The sequence below is a fragment of the Myxine glutinosa genome, chromosome 2 (assembly GCF_964187855.1).
Source record: "Myxine glutinosa chromosome 2, kmMyxGlut1.1, whole genome shotgun sequence".
NCBI classification, from domain to species: domain Eukaryota; kingdom Metazoa; phylum Chordata; class Myxini; order Myxiniformes; family Myxinidae; genus Myxine; species Myxine glutinosa.
In genome coordinates this window covers 55,380,208-55,401,423 of record NC_136262.1, presented here as the reverse complement: position 1 = coordinate 55,401,423, position 21,216 = coordinate 55,380,208, and the positions used below count along the sequence as shown (strand labels likewise).

Genomic DNA, 21,216 nt, shown 5'->3' with positions numbered 1-21,216 from the left:
TATAATGCATTAGCTGGAAACATTTCACAGATTTGAAGAAACAGAAAAAGTACTTACTGCTGCCATCTCGAGTGGCAAAACGCTGTGGTGTTTTTTTCCATTACATGATATCTGCAGATTACAAAAAACTCATGCTGGCCATGTCGGATTGATAGCTTAGTGGCAGATTGTTAGAGCAAATTGTGTGCAGTGCATGCTTGCCAATTGACTTCATGTCCGAAGTTTGGACAATTAATCACCCACGTTATAGACCACCTTCACTGTGTGTGATTGACCATGAAGAGGGTATTCTGAAAGGTGCCAAAATGCTTCAGGAAGGCCGACATATCTCGCTTCGAGAAACTGGGATACTTCATTGGTGATATCACGTTGAACAACTTCAACGTTGGCACAATCGTGGCCCTTGTATACAAACCGTACTTGAATAAGTATTTGACACTTCCACAGACATGCAAGCTTCCAAGTTGATGTGTGCGCAAAATTTCCAAGTTGAAGCCATGGATTGTAAGGCACTATGTACCTCCTGTCCAGTTGATGACCTGCAACTCTGATAACAGAACCATTATATCGTCTCCTGTAGCATGGGTAACCATCATGAGTTGTAACAATCTTCTCACAAAACATTTTTGAGTAACCCTTCAAACCCTTCGAACATTGTCCATATTGCAAACAAGACGCACCAAGCTTGAAAGCACCATATGGTCCATGAACCATACATAATTGAACAACATCAAACAAATGGCAGGGTGTGCGATCTCAGCACATACAAGGCATTCAATATCGGATGCATCACAAATTTTGCTTCACTGGTCAAGGACAATCAACATGTGAGCATGTGGGAGGCCTCGCTTTTGAAATCGAATAACGTGCATATAGGCTCCAGGAAGGCCGAGAACATGCCTATCTGTGACATCCTCGAGAAGATATTGCAAGAGTTGCTTGAACACTCGAGCCACAAGGTCTGGCCTGTCGTATGGTGCTGATTGAGCTTTAAGTTTTACATTTTCTCTGGAAAACTTGGATTGCATTTAAAAGTGAGAAAACATCAGGCTTTCCATATTTACAGACTATGGCCATTGCATCCTGATAATTTTGTTGCATAGCCCGAGGACTACCTGCACACGAAGATGGCAGAACAACAACATTCCCTGGTGGCAAATTTTGAGCAACACTTTGTTTCTGAACATGGTCCATTAAACCTTTGTAAAGGTCAATGCACAAGGATGCTTGGTTCTGATGCAAGTAATCCAGCCTGAATGCCTCCGTCTTGACAAATGCATTTACGAAGTACTGTTGGAATAGTTTGGAACCATCGTGAAGGGGAAAATTCCTTCCCAACAGCGAGATGATTTGAATAGAACTGAAGGTGGTTGATAAAAAGGTACAGCTCATTGTCCTTTTGCCGTTATTCTAGATTGTACCATCTTACCTGAGCAAATGATGGTGCTGTTCCTCTATTAAAATCACAACAACATGCAAAATGGTTCAAAATTTCATCTGTTTTCTTTTTAGTCTCATTATTTAACAAGCAGGGGACACAGGAGATATGTTCCAGTACCTCAGCTCAACAACTATGCCAAATTTCAAATTACGGTCATTGGGCAAAAACGACGACTTGTAGTTCAAGAAAACAGATTTTTGTGAATTTAAAGGTTTTTTTTTTTCGGGACTCCATCTTGGATTCCCCCATTTTCGACACTAAACTGCCACTTTGACATAGCCGGCTTGGTTTTTTTTTTTTTTGTCACCTGGAGATGCAATATGTTATGGAGAAAGAAAACAACATTGTGTTTTGCCCCTTAAAGTGGGAGCAAAAAGTTAAATTCTGGGTCCCAACTCATGGAATATATTGTTATGTAGAGAATTGTTGTTCCCCGCCCCTCCAACAAGGTCAGAGAAGGTCAGACATTAACATGAGCTCCGTCCTACCGACTGATCATTTGTCCATGTACTTTTTCATACGCGGTATTTAAAAAACGGTTGAACATTTAGTTTTCATATTGCAGATATATGTTCCTCACTACCTCTGAAATATGAAAGCAATATATGATATATATATATATATATATATATATATGTATATATATATATATGTATATATATATATATATATATATATATATATATATTGTTACAGACGTGGCTTGGATGTTATTTACCGAGCGGTTTTATGGTATGACCACGTCTGCACAAGTTACCCGATTGTGCCCGAACGTTGACTAGTCGCGCGATGCTGGCTCAATAAGAAAAAGAAGACACCCGGCTGGATTACAATAACACAATACGACACCAATGTTTCAATTCTCAAGACCTCCGGAGGAGATTATATTCGTACGGAAAGGTCAGATTACAGGGGCTAGAGGTATAATCACAGAAAGACAGGCACTTAGACACACTCCTATATTAACCCCGGACAGACGACAGACAAACGGGACAACGGCTGACTCACACGGGGGTTGATGACAGGAAAGCGGGTATCAATGGCTCCAGGTCCTCCTGGGCTCGGGGCAGGGTACAGTACGGTCCGGTCCGGTCCAAAGATGCGGGGAGGTATCGTCGCGCTGGGGGTGGCGGTGGCTTCTCTCTCCAAGCTGAGGCGCATCTCACGTCACATCCGGCGCGGGGCCGCGTATATCCGGCGGGGAGTGACACGCCCTCGGCTCGTTAGCTCCGCCCCAGATGGAATCGGCACGTTGCTTCTCATTGGGTGCGTGGGGGGGTTACTGGCTCCGCCCCTGACGAGGAGCTGACAGCCAGCCCCTTCGGGGTAACGCCGTGGAGCGCATGGTCATGGCGGGTAACCGAGCCGGTGTGAGGACGCACACTCCCCGCCCCTCTGTTGTTGTAGTCGTAGTTGTAGTTGTAGTTGTAGTTGTAGTTGTAGTTGTAATTGTTGTTTGGGGAAGAAGATGGGAGGAGGTATGGGAAAGGTCCTAAACTCACTACTGATGCCATATAATCACATTCTGGTGCAACGAAGAGTCATAATTAATGGAAACGAGGCCTTAACTGACATAGATTAAGAATAACTAGGAAGATGTCCGAAAGTTGTCTACGTGTGGTGCGGTGGACCTGGGCACGACATTTAATGGGGGAATAAGGGGAAGGTCGGCTCTACTGATTGTTATTTACATGCAATGGGACTAGGGAATGGGGGATTGGGGAAAGTTGGGGAGTATTGGAGAAAATAGGGGAATATTTACAAGCGGATATGGAGGCCAAATTCCATATTCGCAACATTGCACCCTTCTCTACCCTCGGGGCGTCCCGACCCGATAAATTTTTACCTACTTTAGTGTGGCACGCAATGTAGTTCCCTCTACTATTAACTCTACCCTGAGTGCGACAGTTTTACAGATATTCACAAATGAGTAAATATGTCCCCCTGCGACGTTGCACCCTTCTCCTCACAGAAACACACCCACAGGATAACCGAATCCGGAAAGAATCCTCAAACTAAACATACAGCCGGTAGGGAGCATTATTTACAAGACTACGCTGCTATTTACACTACGATCCAGGACCTGTTTTTGGAGGAACACATGCAGATGTTATGCATAGAGAGAGCGCGCTTGCCAACATCGATACACCAACCCACGAGTGCTCTATGGCCGACGGCCTTTAATAACGTGCAGAGCACCCTTCCCGAGCATCAACAGCACCACCCCACCACCAATCGGTGCAGTCACCATTGTTCATTGGAATAAAAATAAATTCGACAACCCCTAACCCTGCAGGTGTCTCTTGCTCTTCTTGTGGTGCACTTGGTGGTGTTAACTATTAGCGGTTCACCTGTATGGCATAGGTGCCACGTTGATCCATAGGTCCATCCCCGGGTGGTGCTTGGCCGCAAACGAACTGCGGTCCATTGTGGGTGGCCACAAACATTGCGGTCCATATGGTGTATCGATCCCGGCAGCAAACAGCGAAAGTGCAGGCCCACAACTGCGCAGCCAGCACCTCTCTCTCCTCTCTCTCTACCCCAAAGCCAGATCCTCGGAGGTGGGAGACAAAAGAAGAAACAAGTGAGTAAGGTGGTAAGGGCGCAAAAGTGCACGCAATACAAGGTGATGCACACTGGGGGCACATGGGAACCAGGTGAGACAGGTACGTTCCTACCGTACGCTCCCCCCCCCCCCCCACCAGGTAACCTACATGGCCCCTCCCTTACCCCTTACTGCATCCACAAAACACAACACTACCCATAAACATCTACTTTACAAATCAACAAACATCCCTACTGTCTTCCCCGTTCCTCCCATAAACCAAATTCGTCTTCTCTCCCTCCTAACCAATCAAATTTGCCATTTTCAACTCTCATCAAAATTTGCCATTTTCAACTCAACATCAAAATTTGCCATTACCAATTCATCATCAGTCCCTCCTAGGGAGGGAGAGATGGAATCACCCCAATGTCTCATCCACGTCGTGATGCGTCTCACAAATCCACAGCAATCTCATTTCCTGCTACAAACCAAGAAAACACAGGTGTGGAGTCATCATCATCACCACAGGTAAGTGGCTGCGTATGGTGCGACAGGTTCATCAATCCTAACTATTTCCTAAATGACTTTAACAACTTTACACTACCCGGGGTCTTTCTCCGGCCAAACCATTGGCCCTCTTACACTATGGGTTCTAAAAACCAATTCCCATTGGCCAAACTGTGGTGCTTTTCAATTTGGGGTCTCACTCCCCCGATTCATCTCCCGGTGCCCTCGCACAATTTCTGGGCTGCGGCGTGTACCTCTCCCAGTGGGTCTTCCCACCTGCACACCTCCACCACTGCAGTTGCCTCCGAGCTTACCTGCTCCTTACCCTAACCTAACTACCTGGGGAAGGCCCTCTGGCTCTCTCCCCACTCGGTGCCCTCTCTGGCACTGGGCTACCCGGGTCCATCCTCCGGATCCTCGGGCCCCATCCACAACTCTACCGGCTCCCAGAGCCCACCTGCGGCCTCACCTGGCCGACATCCTCACAGTGGTGGAGTGCCCAACCAACTACACACACTAACAGGCTACACGCCCAGCCATTTCCACAACACTAATGCACCCATCCACAACACCATTCTGCAACCGCACCACAAATGCCAATATCCAACCACAATTTACCTGCACCCTCTACCTAACACTTACACTACCCGCCCCGGGTACTCGTGAAAGGGGTCCACTCTTCCCCCATCCACACCTTCGCACCATGCACACCACTCCGTACCACTCACTCCAACTCTCTCCACACACCTGTACCTGCACACCTGTGCTCTCACACCTGGTGCCACCTGCACCCTTCTCTCCCCAAGCGCATTCGCGCTGATCCACACACTCACTACTCATACACTGCTCCACACACCTGTCCAGTTGCACACCTGTGCAATCACACCTGTTCAATTCTCACAAACACGGCATCATCTCATCTAACTACTCCCTTCTGAAACTTGCGCTTCCCAGTCGTCCCTTTAAACTATTGCGCTCCCACGTCATTATCATCCATACTAATCTACCTGCGTCCCCACTACAGGTATCAGTCACTAACTAAACTTAACGTTACCTAAGGTCATCTTCTCTAGATCCCTACAATATAACCTAACCCACCCGGGCTAGTTTTCACTGCCATACACCCCATAAACTATTGCTCCTTTGCCCCCCCTGTGAGGGATGGTGGATTTGCCATCCCACCACATCGGGGGTCTCTCACTACCAATTTTGCACATCAAATTTCAACAAATTAAAAATTTGCCAATCACTACCCATCATCTGCCAATCACTACTGCCAATCCCTTGCCAATCATCAAATTTTGTTTTTCTCCAATTTTGGGTCCAAAACACTAACCTCATCACCCAGTCTACTCACTAATACCTCTCGGTGCGCCAATCCCTGTCCAAAGCCCGGCTTCGTAAAGCCAAGCAATGGATGCTGGTTGTTTTGTGCCAGCGGCTGGATGCGTCCGGCACTCGGTGCAGGGACGGGGGCTTACCCGTGCCGAGATCCCACGCACCACCTCGGCGTGGAGCCATCCAATGCCCCGATCTAGACCTGCCGGCACGTCTCACCAAAAAGTGGTCGCCATGACGACCCTTCCTATCGGGCTGCCCGCTCCGCCTAGTGGAGCACGGACGCGGCCGTTCAAAGCGAGGCCCAGCACGCACCGAGGGCCCGATTCGGCTATAAGTCGTTCTAAACTCTACCCCGTCTAACATCGATGCTTCACCTGGACGCTTACACCCCGCAGCCCGTTCTTTGCTCACACATCCAGCCGTGCCCATGCTCCTCGTACCTTCCCTTACACACCCAGGTACACCCATTCCACTCACAGCCTTGGTCACACACCTGACCACCGAACATTTTGGCACACATTCGTTCGTAGCACACCTCACCAAAACACCTCTTCGCGCCCCCTCCTTGGTCACCTCCTCTGTGACAATCACAGGTGTGCCCTCATTCGCACACCCAACCACGTGCCTCACCACCAACTCCAGCGTGCATTCCCACTCACGCTCTACCATTCCCGGTGTGCATCCTTCCATCCCAGGTGTACATCCTCGCTCACCTGTCACAACTAACTCACGCTCCTTGTCACTCTCACTACTCTCACCTCCATTCTTGACCGCGCACTCACCCTTACTCTTGACAGCACACTCTTTCTCCATGCACCTGTCCGTCACACACCTTTCTCGCGCACACTCTCCCGTTACACCCTCTGTAACACTCACCACAGGTGGACACTCTTCCTTACTTCTGACAGCGCACTCTTTCCTCATGCACCTGTCCGTCACACACCTTTCTCGCGCACACTCCTGCGCACACTCTCCCGTCACACCCTCTGTAACACTCACCACAGGTGGACACTCTTCCTTACTTCTGACAGCGCACTCTTTCCTCATGCACCTGTCCGTCACACACCTTTCTCGCGCACACTCTCCCGTTACACCCTCTGTAACACTCACCACAGGTGGACACTCTTCCTTACTTCTGACAGCGCACTCTTTCCTCATGCACCTGTCCGTCACACACCTTTCTCGCGCACACTCTCCCGTTACACCCTCTGTAACACTCACCACAGGTGGACACTCTTCCTTACTTCTGACAGCGCACTCTTTCCTCATGCACCTGTCCGTCACACACCTTTCTCGCGCACACTCTCCCGTTACACCCTCTGTAACACTCACCACAGGTGGACACTCTTCCTTACTTCTGACAGCGCACTCTTTCCTCATGCACCTGTCCGTCACACACCTTTCTCGCGCACACTCTCCCGTCACACCCTCTGCAGCCCTTACCACAGGTGTGCATTCTTCCTTGCCTTTGACAGCGCACTCTTTCCCCATGTACCTGTCCATCACACACCTTTCTTGCGCACACTCTCCCGTTACACCCTCTGTAACTCTCACCACACCGCGCTTCCATGTGCTCCCTCGCACACACGCTACGACCGACTCATTCTCGCCAACACCCTCACTCCTTGGCACACACTTTTTCCTCACACACCCCAGAGTCGGACTTTCTCGCACACCTCCTTTTTCGCACACCAGACCTGTCGCACATTTCACCAGCGGCCTTTCACGAACACCCGGATCCAAACCAATCCCCAAGCTTCTTAAATCCCCTGGCGCATCATACGCACGACCATATTGGTCACCACTTACACCGGGTCCTCTTCCTCTTCGCTTCTCCTCCATCACCTGCGAATCCCTCATCCGGTTAATGAGCACATCATCACGATCCAAACACAGACTTTGGACCAATTCTTTTATCTCCTCTTTTATCTCTTTCTTATCCCCTCTCCGTCGCTTCTTAATTTCGCTCATCCCTTCTTCCACTTCTTCTAATTTGTGCTTCACCTCTTTTATTCCCCGGTACGTCTCCTCAAGCTCGTCCTCCAAGGCTACCTTGACCGTTTCCAGGTGCGTCCTCACCTGCCGGTCCTTCGTCTCCATTACCTCTACCACCTCGTCCAACCTCGCTGTCAGTCCCTCTCGTACCATCTGACATTCCCTCTTCGTCGCTATCAAGTCGTCTTTTAGTTCTTTCTGTGTCACTTTTAACCCTCCTAATACCGCAGTGTTCCTTTGAACCTGCTCCGTTAGTTCTTTTTGTCCCTCCGTCAGCTGTTCCACCTCCTGCGTCAGGACCTCTATGCCCCCTTGTAACTTTACAGTCCCCTTTCTCACCTCCTTCTCCATGTGCTCCTTACAGTGCCTCACCTCCTCGCGCACTCCTCCGACCTCCTCACTCACTCCTCCTCTGATCTCCTCTCCCATCACTTGCATCTCCTGCCCAGATGCCACCCTCATCTGCTCCATTTCCTCCCTGTGAGCATCCAGTTTGGTTTCTACCCCCATTCTGACCCCCTCTATCTGCTGCTCCATTTGTTTAACTTCCCTTTCCGCTTGGTCCCTCATGTCCCTCAATTTGCCTTCCATACTGTTTTCTAACCCCTCTAACCCATTTTTCACTCCCTCTATCTGATTCTCCTGGGCAGCCATTCTATTTTCTACCCCCATTAACCCATTTTTCACTTCTTTTATCCCGTTGTCTAACCCCTCAAAATTTTTGTCTACCTTCTCACCAGTACCCCTCGCTTCGTCCCTCATTACCCCCATTTGGTTTCCCATTACCCCCATTTGGCCCTCCATTCGCCCACTATCAACCCTCATTTGCTCACTCTGAGCATCCATCCGGTTCCCCAATTGGTTACTCTGCAGTTTGAGGGACGCCTGCATTTGCGCCATAAATTGCTCCATGAGGACCTGCATCTGGGCCATCCCTCCCACTTGTGCAGCGGGTGCGGCCGCCGTAGCTATGTGCGAGGCGCCATTTCGCGCGTCTGCTACCCCCGCTGTTTCGCTCTCCTCATGTCCCTCATGTCCCTCAATTTGGTCCTGGACCGACCCTGCTTCACTCTCCCCTACCGGACCCCAGCCGTCTTGATCCGCCATAGCGCGACTTGCAAAATTCGAGTTTCGTAAAACAAAACAAATTTCGGCCGCTCCAAATTTTGACCAAATTTTTTTTTTTTCCTCTATTCGTTTTTTTTTCTTCAAAATTTGGTCGGGCCTCGAATCTCACTCCCGACACCAATTGTTACAGACGTGGCTTGGATGTTATTTACCGAGCGGTTTTATGGTATGACCACGTCTGCACCAGTTACCCGATTGTGCCCGAACGTTGACTAGTCGCGCGATGCTGGCTCAATAAGAAAAAGAAGACACCCGGCTGGATTACAATAACACAATACGACACCAATGTTTCAATTCTCAAGACCTCCGGAGGAGATTATATTCGTACGGAAAGGTCAGATTACAGGGGCTAGAGGTATAATCACAGAAAGACAGGCACTTAGACACACTCCTATATTAACCCCGGACAGACGACAGACAAACGGGACAACGGCTGACTCACACGGGGGTTGATGACAGGAAAGCGGGTATCAATGGCTCCAGGTCCTCCTGGGCTCGGGGCAGGGTACAGTACGGTCCGGTCCGGTCCAAAGATGCGGGGAGGTATCGTCGCGCTGGGGGTGGCGGTGGCTTCTCTCTCCAAGCTGAGGCGCATCTCACGTCACATCCGGCGCGGGGCCGCGTATATCCGGCGGGGAGTGACACGCCCTCGGCTCGTTAGCTCCGCCCCAGATGGAATCGGCACGTTGCTTCTCATTGGGTGCGTGGGGGGGTTACTGGCTCCGCCCCTGACGAGGAGCTGACAGCCAGCCCCTTCGGGGTAACGCCGCGGAGCGCATGGTCATGGCGGGTAACCGAGCCGGTGTGAGGACGCACACTCCCCCCCCTCTGTTGTTGTAGTCGTAGTTGTAGTTGTAGTTGTAGTTGTAATTGTTGTTTGGGGAAGAAGATGGGAGGAGGTATGGGAAAGGTCCTAAACTCACTACTGATGCCATATAATCACATTCTGGTGCAACGAAGAGTCATAATTAATGGAAACGAGGCCTTAACTGACATAGATTAAGAATAACTAGGAAGATGTCCGAAAGTTGTCTACGTGTGGTGCGGTGGACCTGGGCACGACATTTAATGGGGGAATAAGGGGAAGGTCGGCTCTACTGATTGTTATTTACATGCAATGGGACTAGGGAATGGGGGATTGGGGAAAGTTGGGGAGTATTGGAGAAAATAGGGGAATATTTACAAGCGGATATGGAGGCCAAATTCCATATTCGCAACAATATATATGTATATGTATATATACATACATATATATATATATATATATATATATATATATATATACACATTATACACATTTGTACATACATATACACATGTCTATATGGAACAAGTGAGCAATGAAATTGAAAAGGTGGCACAAAAATATAATTGTTCCAGACATAAGGACAATCTCACAAAGGCAGAGCGACGAGCACTTCACAATCTCCAAAATAATGAAAAGATAGACATAAAGCCAGCAGATAAAGGTACTGCCATTGTCATTATGTCGACTACCGATTACTTTGCAGAAGGTAATCGTCAACTACATAGTGATACTTACAAAGAGCTCCCATCCGACCCTACCCTTTTACATCTTGAAGAGGTTGAAAGGGTAGTAGATTCTATTCGGGTGGATAAAACCATCAAATCTCGCTTGGTTCCTAAAGATCCTCATTGCCCTAACCTTTATTTTCTTCCTAAAATACACAAGGTAAACAATCCAGGTAGACCAATCGTATCTGGCTGCACATGTCCAACTGTTCTAATATCAAAATTTGTTGACTGTCATTTACGTCCTCTCGTGATGAATCTCTCCTCATACCTTAAGGACACGACCAGTTTTCTGACCCACATCCAAGGATTGAACAGAATATACTCACCTTTCAACTCCCAAACCATTTTAGTCACAGCAGATGTTACATCCCTCTACACTAATATTCCACATTCAGAAGGCCTGTCTGCATGCCACAAAGCACTAGATACACGACAAGTCCCAATACAACCGACTCAAGACCTTATGCGCGTATGAGAACTGACACTCAGACTGTGTCAGGTGTGTACCCTGGTTAGAATAGGTACACTGTATCCCTGCGTGTCGTAAGAGGGTTGGCGTCAGGAAGGGCATCCGGCCATAAAAACATTGCCTCAAAAAGAGAACCATGACAATTACAACTACATATGGGCAGGGTACAGCCCGAAGTGGAGATCGGTTTCTGAGGTTTGGGACATGGAATGTAGGGACAATGACAGGAAGATCAGGAGAAGTGGTGGAAGTATTGATCAGAAGAAGAGTGGACATATGTTGTGTGCAAGAAACGAGATGGAAGGGAAGTGGTGTGAGAATGGTGAAGGGTAGGCAGGGACAGAAATACAAGTTTGTGTGCCAAGGGTGCCCGGAGGGCGTGAATGGTGTTGGTGTCCTGTTTTCTGAGGAGTTTGTAGACAGTGTGGTGAGTGTGACTAGAGTGAGTGATAGGTTGATGATGGTGAAAATGATGATTGGAAAGCTCTTGGTGAACGTCATCTCAGGATATGCTCTGCAGGTTGGTCGGAGCGATGAAGAGGACAAGTTCTGGTGTGCGATAGAGAAGCTGATGGAAAACGTGAAAGATGAGGAAGTTGTTGTGGTAGGAGGAGACCTAAATGGACATGTGGGAAGGAGTATGGATAGTTTTGAGGGAGTTCATGGGGGTTACGGATATGGTGTGAGAAATGAAGAAGGTGAAAGGATTTTGGAGTTTGCTGATGGAGCTGATTTGTTGATTTGTAATACTCAGTTCCAGAAAGAGGATAATAAGCTTGTTACATACACGTCAGGTGGGTCGACGACAACCGTGGACTACCTGATGGTGCGTAGGCGAGATAGGGGGCACCTTCGGGACACAAAGGTGATCCCGGGGGAGGAGGCTGTTTCACAGCACCACTTGGTTGTCTGCGACATAAGGGTGAAAGGTGCGAGGAGAGCTCGGCGGCTGAAGTACCAACCGAGAATGAAGGTGTGGAGGTTGAAAGATTTGACAGTAAGGGAGGCATTAAAAGAGAGGCTGAGTAGGGTAGAGGATGATGTGGTTGAGCTTGAACGTGGTTGGATGTCAATGAAAGATAGTCTGTTGGGAGCCGTTGGTGAGGTATGTGGATGGACAAAAGGACCACCGAGGCACTCGGAAACATGGTGGTGGGATGAGGAAGTTGGAAAGAGGATTGACGAGAAGAGGAAGAAGTTCAAGGAGTGGCAGAAGGTGAAGGGTACGGGAGCAGGAAAAGCAGAGCATGAAAGTTATAAGGCAGCCAAGAAGGCTGCAAAGAAAGAGGTAGCAAAGGCGCAGGAGGCATGTAGGAAAATGTTCGGAGAAAGCTTGGATTCGGAAGAGGGTCAGAGAGCGGTATTCAGGATTGCAAAGCAGATAGCGAAAGAGAGGTGTGATGTGATGGGGGTGAGTTGCTTGAAGGATGAAGTGGGACAAATCGTTGTGGACCCAGATGGAATTAAAGGAAGATGGAAAAGATATATGGAAATGCTGTTGAATACAGAGAATGAATGGGATGGCAACATCGAGAGTAACCCAGTTTTAGGACCGGCAGAGAAGATAACTGAGAAGGAAGTTGAGGAAGCGATAAAAGCAATGAAGAGTAGAAAAGCGGGAGGGCCGACGGGAGTTGTGGGAGATATGTTGAAGGCAGCAGGAAGTTGGGGTGTGAAGAGAATGACAGATCTGTAATCTGGTGGTGAAAGAAGGCTGCATTCCAGTGGATTGGGAACCGAATACCCTCGTCCCTCTATACAAGGGGAAAGGTGACCCTCTGGAGTGTGGCTCGTACCGAGCGATAAAGTTATTGGAGCATGGAATGAAGGTATTGGAAAGGGTGTTGGAGAGGAGGATAAGGAAGAAGGTGAAGATCGACGAAATGCAGTTTGGATTTATGCCAGGAAGAGTAATGACAGACGTGCTCTTTATTGTGAGGCAGTTGCAGGAGAAGTACATGGAGAAGAGGAAGAAGTTGTTTCTTGGGTTTGTTGATCTGGAGAAAGTATTCGATAGGGTTCCACGCGAAGTATTGACATGTAGTCAGGGCCCTTAGGGATATTTTGGTTCAAATTCTTCCAAAAGCATCAAATTTGGCGCAGATGTTGCCCATGCCATACCCTTTCGATTTTTGACGGGCGCCAAGGGCGGTATGATCCGGGGACCATACCGGTCCATCCCGCCATGTCACCTGACCTATGACGTCATAATTAGGATATGCATCCAATCACATGGCGTACTATAAGTGGTCAAAGTTCAAAATGAATCGATCAAAAAATGAAGGCAGGGATCCATTTTTAAGGTTTTCATAAAATCCAACATGGCCGCCAGGTCACATGACCTATGACGTCATATTTATGACATGTATACAATCACGTATACATGAACCCGGATCATGATCGCACAAAAATTAAACACAAGGATATGGCATACAGTTCATAAAACATCAAAATCCGTACCTTTGTAATTAGACTGATGAACTGTATATGCCTGCAAGTTAGGAAATAGACATGTAAATATTTCCTCTAATTGTCAAAAATAAGGTCAGAGTTCGATTACCCAACCCAGAAACATAAAATGGTGAACCTCGCGTAAATCTTGACAAAAAAACTAAAAAAACCGACATGTTTGACTCAAAAATGACCTTTAAGATGACCTTGAGGGTTGACCTTGACCTCGAATCATCAAAATAACATCATAATTGGATTCCTCGACCTCGAAAACCCCTGAAAAGTGGTATCATACATGATTCCAACCCTTTTGGTTATTTAACTGATTTTCCTCTAATCCGGGTGGCGGCCATTTAGTATTTCGCCAATATGGGGCCCCCCCGGGGGGGGGGGGGAGCCGTCAAAAATCGAAAGAGTATGGCATGGGCAACATCTGGGCCAAATTTGGTGCTTTTGGAAGAATTTGAACCAAACGGCCCCAAAATATCCCTAAGGGCCCTGACTAATGGGCATTGACGAAGTTGGGAGTGGAGGAATGGTTGATCAGAGTAATGATGGCAATGTACAAAAGAGCGCGCACAGCTGTAAGGACGAAGGACGGGAACAGTGGTGAGTTTGAGGTGAAGGTGGGAGTGCAACAGGGGTCGGTACTAAGTCCACTACTATTTGTAGCTGTGATGGAGGTGCTGGCTCAGAACGTAAAGGAGGGTTTACCGTGGGAGTTGTTGTATGCAGATGATCTGGTGGTGTTTGCGGAAAGTATGGATGGACTGAAGGAAAAGATGAACAAGTGGAAGGAATGTATGGAGACAAAAGGTCTGAAGGTGAATATAGGAAAGACGAAGTGATGGCAAGTGGTAAAGCATGTGGTGAGGTGGAAAGAACTGGGAAGTGGCCATGTGCTGTATGCAGGAAGGGTGTCGGAGTGAACTCCATTCAATGTACAATGTGTGCTGAGTGGGTTCATCAAAAATGTAGTGGTCTGAGAGGGTCATTAACCAGTGTGGCAGCTACATTCAAATGTAAGGTGTGCACAGAGGGAGCTGCAGATGGAGGAAATGTTGAGTTGGATCTTGGAGACGGCGTGAAGCTGGAAGGTGTGAAAACATTTTGCTACCTCGGAGACATGCTGAATGGAGAAGGTGGATCAGACTCGGCAACGGTTGCAAGAGTGAGATGTGCATGGAAGAAGTTTCGGGAACTGAGTGGCGTGCAGATGAGGAGGGGAGTGTCATTGAAGCTGAAGGGAAAGGTGTATGCTGCATGTGTGAGAAGTGTTATGATTTATGGGAGCAAGACATGGGTAATGAACGTAGAGCAGCAACAAAGGTTGGAAAGGGTGGAAATACGAATGGTTTGGTGGATGTGCGGAGTATCGTTGAGAGAGAGAAAGACAAATTATGAATTGCGAAAGATGATGGGAATAGAGCCTGTGATTCATGCTGTGAAGAGGAACAGGTTGAGATGGTTTGGTCATGTGTTGAGGAAGGATGAAAGTGACTGGTTGAGAAGAGTGATGGAAATGAATGTAGAAGGAAGTCGAGGATGGGGAAGACCGAGAAAGACTTGGCTAAAGATGGTGGAAGAGGAAATGCGGGCAAGGGGGTTAACAAGGAGAGATGCAGAAAATAGGGCAAAATGGAGAAGATTGTCATGGGGACCGCAAGGCTAACCCCTGCTCTCGCGGGGAAAAATGGCCTTAAAATGCATGTTGTGTGTGTTGTTGTACTCAAACGGAATAATTTCCAATTCAACGCACAACATTACAGTCAAACTCAAGGTACCGCTATGGGTACCCCTGTTGCACCATCGTACGCCAACATCTTCATGGGAATGATCGAGGCCAGGATCTATGCACAACCTCATCACGGCATCTTGGAAAAATCCTGGGTACGTTATATTGATGACATCCAGTTCATCTGGTCAAAATCCCCCTGTAGTCTCGCACAATTCCAAAATGAATTAAATTTGATTCATCCGACCATCAAGTTTACATTCGACAGCTCACAGTCCGAAGTTCATTTTCTAGACACATCACTCGCACTTCAAAATAACAGACTCGAAACAGAACTATACACCAAACCAACAGACACTCACTCTTACCTTCTCCCTTCTTCATCTCATCCTAAACATACAATTGCAAGCATACCATACAGTCAAGCACTCAGAGTAAGACGCATTTGCTCAACAAAAATGGCAGAAGAAACTTCTCTCTGCCAATTAGAAACACACTTCATTGCAAGAAACTATGACCCTAAATCTGTGAAAGAAGCAATAAACCGAGCAAAACGCATACCGAGAGCAGACCTTCTGACTTACAAACCCAAACCTGCAACTAACCGTGTCCCACTGGGAACCACCTACCCTCCTACCTCATCCCAATCACCTCCTATATGAACTGCAAATCTACATGGGTCATATACCTAATCACTTGCCAAAAGTGCACCAAACAACATGTTGGAAAAACTGAGAATACACTCGACACGATTTAATAGCACCCGGTCAGAAATCAACAACTTCCACACCAGTCAGGGCAAATCTCTACCTTACATGATACACTTTAATCAACCGGATCACTCTATAAATGACATTCAAATCTCTGCCATTGAATCAATTACAAATCGATCACACACCACGATTCTGAAACGTGAGTCCTTTTGGATACATAAACTTCGGACAAAAATCCCTCATGGCATAAATTTTGATGATTAAAGCATGTTTCAACATCAACCCAATCAAATCATTAAGCATAACCCATTCATTCATTCACTCATTCACTCATTCACTCATTCATTCATTCTACCTTTATGTTATTTATATAAATATATAAATAAAAATATTACATGAATATAAATGGTAGATGAATATATTCTTGTGTGTTTATGTATGTGTGTATATATATATATATATTTGTATATGCACGTGCACAAACTAACGTGAACGATAACTGTAAGCTGCGCTTCACTTCCGCTGAACTTGGGGACGGTGAGTCAGCTTTAGCGTGGCTCTTTTTATATGCATCTACACATATCACACATCTTACACACATCACTGTACATACTTGTCTGATATACATGCCTGTTGTTTCTGTAGACTAAGAAGAAGACCTTTGTTGGTCGAAAGCTTGTCGAGAATTAAAGATCGACCGTCCTGAAGCTACGTCCGCATCTGATTTAATCTCCTGAATATATATTGTTACGGTTCTCCGCCGCCCTTCTCTCACTGCCATCCCCCTAATCTAATGCTCATGGGCCATGAGTGTGAGGAATGGTTAAACTACCATTCCCCCACGTAGGGTGCACTCCTCATCAGTCCACTATACTTGAGCCCCTCTGTGTGGAAATACATCGTCACTGCTCGGCTTCGAAAGGCCGAGCGATCCATGCGGTTGGTTTGTCTCCTGTAGGTTGGGTCCGTCCGGCATTTTCGATCTAGGGGAGGAGGCATGGACGGGCCGAGGTTCAGGGCCCCATCTCTGCACGGGGCCTTGCGGTCCCACGCACGATGGCCCCAACCGCCCACGGTCGGAGCATCGCACCCGCAAAGGTGCGCGGCTCCGAAATCTCCAACCTCCCCTTGAACCTCGCCGATTGTCTTTCCCGCCACGGCGCGGCACCAACCATACAGGGCGGGGTCCGGCACGGATCGTGCATGTCGGTCCTTGTGACACGGCCGTAACCGATCCCTGCCGGTCCCTGCCGCACACAACTCACCGAGGGCTCACGTCGGCTATCCGTCGTGCTAAACGCTACCCCGGGCGGTGTCGACGCTACCCGCGTCTGTAACAATATATATATATATATATATTATATATATAATATATATATATATATATATATATATATATATATATATATATACACAGACTTGGCATTTAATATGGGAATATTTTTTTTGTGGGGTGAACTTACTTTTCAAGATGTCTTGGAACCAAAAGTTCATTGGAATTATGTTGAAATTATTCTAGATTTTGTTAATGTGACCTTTAAAAGAAACAAAAACCACATTTGACATTTCAAAGCAAATAAATTGATCCTTGAAAGTGATGTAAACTGATATTGAACTCGATTCACGGCCAGTACTGTGTTAACCTTCTGTACGTTTTCCAGAAGTATTTCTTTATTTTGCACATTAGCCCAAATTTTTTTTAACAAAAACAAAAGTTAAATTACAACTGGATTATGGACAGTAAAATTACAGTTCAGAACGTCATGTGACTCCACGAGCATTCAGGAGAGCACGTACACGTTGAGGCATGCTGTTCACGAGATTTGCCAAGGTTTGGGACAGGAATCGCTTGCCATGCAGTGACAATAGCCTGCTGCAATTCACGCACAGAGGTAGCCTGCTGGTCCAAGTTGTCGATTTGACGCGTTAATTCTGCCCACAAGTTCTCTATCGGATTCATATCCGGGGACATGGCAGGCCACTCCATATGCTCTACACCACGGTCAGCAAGAAAGTGTTGGATCATGCGAGCACGATGAGGCCATGCATTGTCATCTTGGAAGACAAAGTTTCCTCGAAAGGCTGCACGAGTAAATGGAAGCAATGTTTCTTCCAGAATGACCCTGTACTTGAACTGGTTCAGGTTTCCATTCAGAACAACCAGGCCAGTTTTTCCCCCTGCATGAAAAGCAGCCCAAACGGTCACCCCCACCACTCCAGCTTGGACTCTTGGCACTATACAATCTTCGTTGTGAGCTTCATGCACTTGTCTGCGCACTCGGACGCGGCCATCTTGACGATAGACCAGAAATCTAGACTCGTCACTGAAGGGTCACGTGATTCCAGTGTCCTGACTGCCATTGACGGTGCTCTCTGGCCCACTGCAATCGGCGCTGGCTGTGTTGTCTGGTCAGGCGTGGCTTTCTCAGGGGACGCCTGGCACGATAGCTTGCTTGAACCAGTCGTTGGTTGACTAGCCTTCTGGATACAGGCACATTTGTCAGTTGCTGCCACTCAGCCCTAAGACGATTAGCTGACTTGGTACGGCCATTGCAGACTAACCGTGCAGCTGGCGATCATCTCTCCTTGTGGTTCTGCGTGGACGTCCTGGCCTCGGTATTGGAGGAGGGACACCCCATGAGCATTTCGTTTCAGGATCTTTCACACCTGACCTTGAGTGATGCCATACTGCTGAGCAAAAGCACGCTGTTTCATGCCAGAATTTTGTAAAGCACCACTCCATGACAAACAGCATTGTCAAGTTGACGGACCAATCTCCAGAGGAAGCGGCAATAATTTTGTAGACGTGCAGCAGTTGTTTTCCATTAATACAGAACACAACAACCCTTATATACCCGATTGTGAAGCCAATCGTCAAATGTACCTGTCCTTACATTTTGTCACGCCACCTGTGATGTAATCCTGTTATTGACTTCTTGCTGCGAAAGACAATCTGTGACATGGTTCTTTCAACAAAGACATCACCGAAGGGTAAAAGAAACTCACCAGATTGATATACTGAGTTTAGAAAGTAAACCAAAGTCAAGAAAAACAAATATTCCATATTAAATGCCAAGTCTGTGTGTGTATGTATATATATATATATATATATTATATATATATATATATATATATATATATACTACATATATATATATATATAATATATATATATAATATATATATTGTTGTGAATATGAGAATGTTTTTTTATTTTGTTGTTGTGGTAAAATGTTGTTGTAAAAGGTTGTTGTAAAATATCACCCCTCCTCCCTCCGTTTGTGGTTGTATAAAGGTCAAAGGGCGTTTCCGTAGTTAGTCCATAAAACATACATGCAGGACACGATATATCCTTTCTTTTGACAGTTATATCCTTATTATGTGTATTAGCGTAAGGCTGTGTCTTCCATTAATTGAAATACTCCATTGCACCAGTGAAAGAGATAGATTCCCTTCATTCCCCCCTTTCCGTCAATTGCAATTCGAAGCGCCTTCCGCATTTTGGTCGGTTTTTCCCTCCAATAACCGCCATTGACCACGAGGCTCGAGTCAGGGAAGGAAGGCGTGTCTCCACCTCGTCATAGAGGGAGGAGTGAGCCGCCCCACTCGACCAACCATGAGCCAGGGGTTCGGCTAGAGAGGGCGGAGGAAGAGGCGGTCGGGGAGGGTCGCAAGGTTGAGGGGCGGGGGCCTACTATAACCCAAGGCAGGGCGTGTCCAAAGAGGAGATGCGTTTTTACAGAGGAGAGCAGAAGACAGAAAGGCCTGGAGTTGGACTTTGAGTTGGTCTGAGTTGGTGGGAGTCGGTCGTCAAGTGCAGAGTGGTGAAGAGTCAGTCAGGAGGAGGTGGTGGTCAAGTGGTTGCGTTGGTTGCGGGTGAGGAGTCGGGTGGTAAAGAGTGAGGGACAAGAAGAGAGAGAAAGAGTCCTGAAGCAGAGAGGGAAGTTGTTGGACTGGTGTGGACTAAGGAAGGAGAGAGAACCCGTCACACCAATCCCCCCAAGCTCCGCGTTGGCTCCACCAAGCGTTCAGCTCCACCAAGCTCCGCGTTGCTCCACCAAGCGTTCAGCTCCACCAAGCTCCGCGTTGCTCCACCAAGCGTTCAGCTCCACCAAGCTCCGCGTTGGCTCCACCAAGCGTTCAGCTCCACCAAGCTCCGCGTTGGCTCCACCAAGCGTTCAGCCTCACCAAGCTCCGCGTTGGCTCCACAAGCGTTCAGCTCACCAAGCTCCGCGTTGGCTCCACCAAGCGTTCAGCTCCACCAAGCTCCGCGTTGGCTCCACCAAGCGTTCAGCTCCACCAAGCTCCGCGTTGGCTCCACCAAGCGTTCAGCTCCACCAAGCTCCGCGTTGCTCCACCAAGCGTTCACCTCCACCAAGCTCCGCGTTGGCTCCACCAAGTGTTCAGCTCCACCAAGCTCCGCGTTGGCTCCACCAAGCGTTCACCTCCAGCCATCTCCACCCTCCTGCAATTCCCCGCGTGAGTCAGTGTCTTTTGTTTGTTCTGTCTGGGTTAATTAAGTCTGTATAAGCTAGTATTTTCCCTGTGTCACCTGCGTCTTATGTGCTTGTAAATAGAACGTGACTGCTTTCTTTTTGCTTGTGTGTAAATAGTCAATAAATTCAGTCGTATTTCCAAACCTTTCTTTGCCTTCGTTTTCCTCGCCTCGAATCCACTCCCAGACACCAATTGTTATAGATCGCGGTTAGATGTTATAGACCGAGCGGTGGTGTAAGACCGCGACCTAACAAAACTCACCCGATTCACCCAGACTTTGGCCGTATCGCACCCCAGCTGTTCAATGAGGGAAAAGACGAAAACGACGCAATGCAAAGAGGAAAACGAAGGCAAAGAAAGGTTTGGAAATACGACTGAATTTATTGACTATTTACACACAAGCAAAAAGAAAGCAGTCACGTTTATTTACAAGCACATAAGACGCAGGTGACACAGGGAAAATACTAGCTTATACAGACTAATTAACCCAGGACAGAACAAACAAAAGACACTGACTCACGCGGGAATTGCAGGAGGTGGATGGCTGGAGGTGAACGCTTGGTGGAGCCAACGCGGAGCTTGGTGGAGCTGAACGCTTGTGGAGCCAACGCGGAGCTTGGTGGAGCTGAACGCTTGGTGGAGCCAACGCGGAGCTTGGTGGAGCTGAACGCTTGGTGGAGCCAACGCGGAGCTTGGTGGAGCTGAACGCTTGGTGGAGCCAACGCGGAGCTTGGTGGAGCTGAACGCTTGGTGGAGCCAACGTGGAGCTTGGTGGAGCTGAACGCTTGGTGGAGCCAACGCGGAGCTTGGTGGAGCTGAACGCTTGGTGGAGCCAACGCGGAGCTTGGGGGATTGGTG

At 47.7% G+C, this 21,216-nt stretch overlaps 1 protein-coding gene across 2 annotated transcripts in view; it reads left to right on the top strand.

Annotated features, from left to right (window-relative positions):
- The window catches only part of LOC137421784 (arf-GAP with SH3 domain, ANK repeat and PH domain-containing protein 2), a 170,413-nt gene that overhangs the window by 125,449 nt on the left and 23,748 nt on the right, over positions 1-21,216 (top strand). The gene's annotated exons all lie outside the window — the stretch shown is intronic.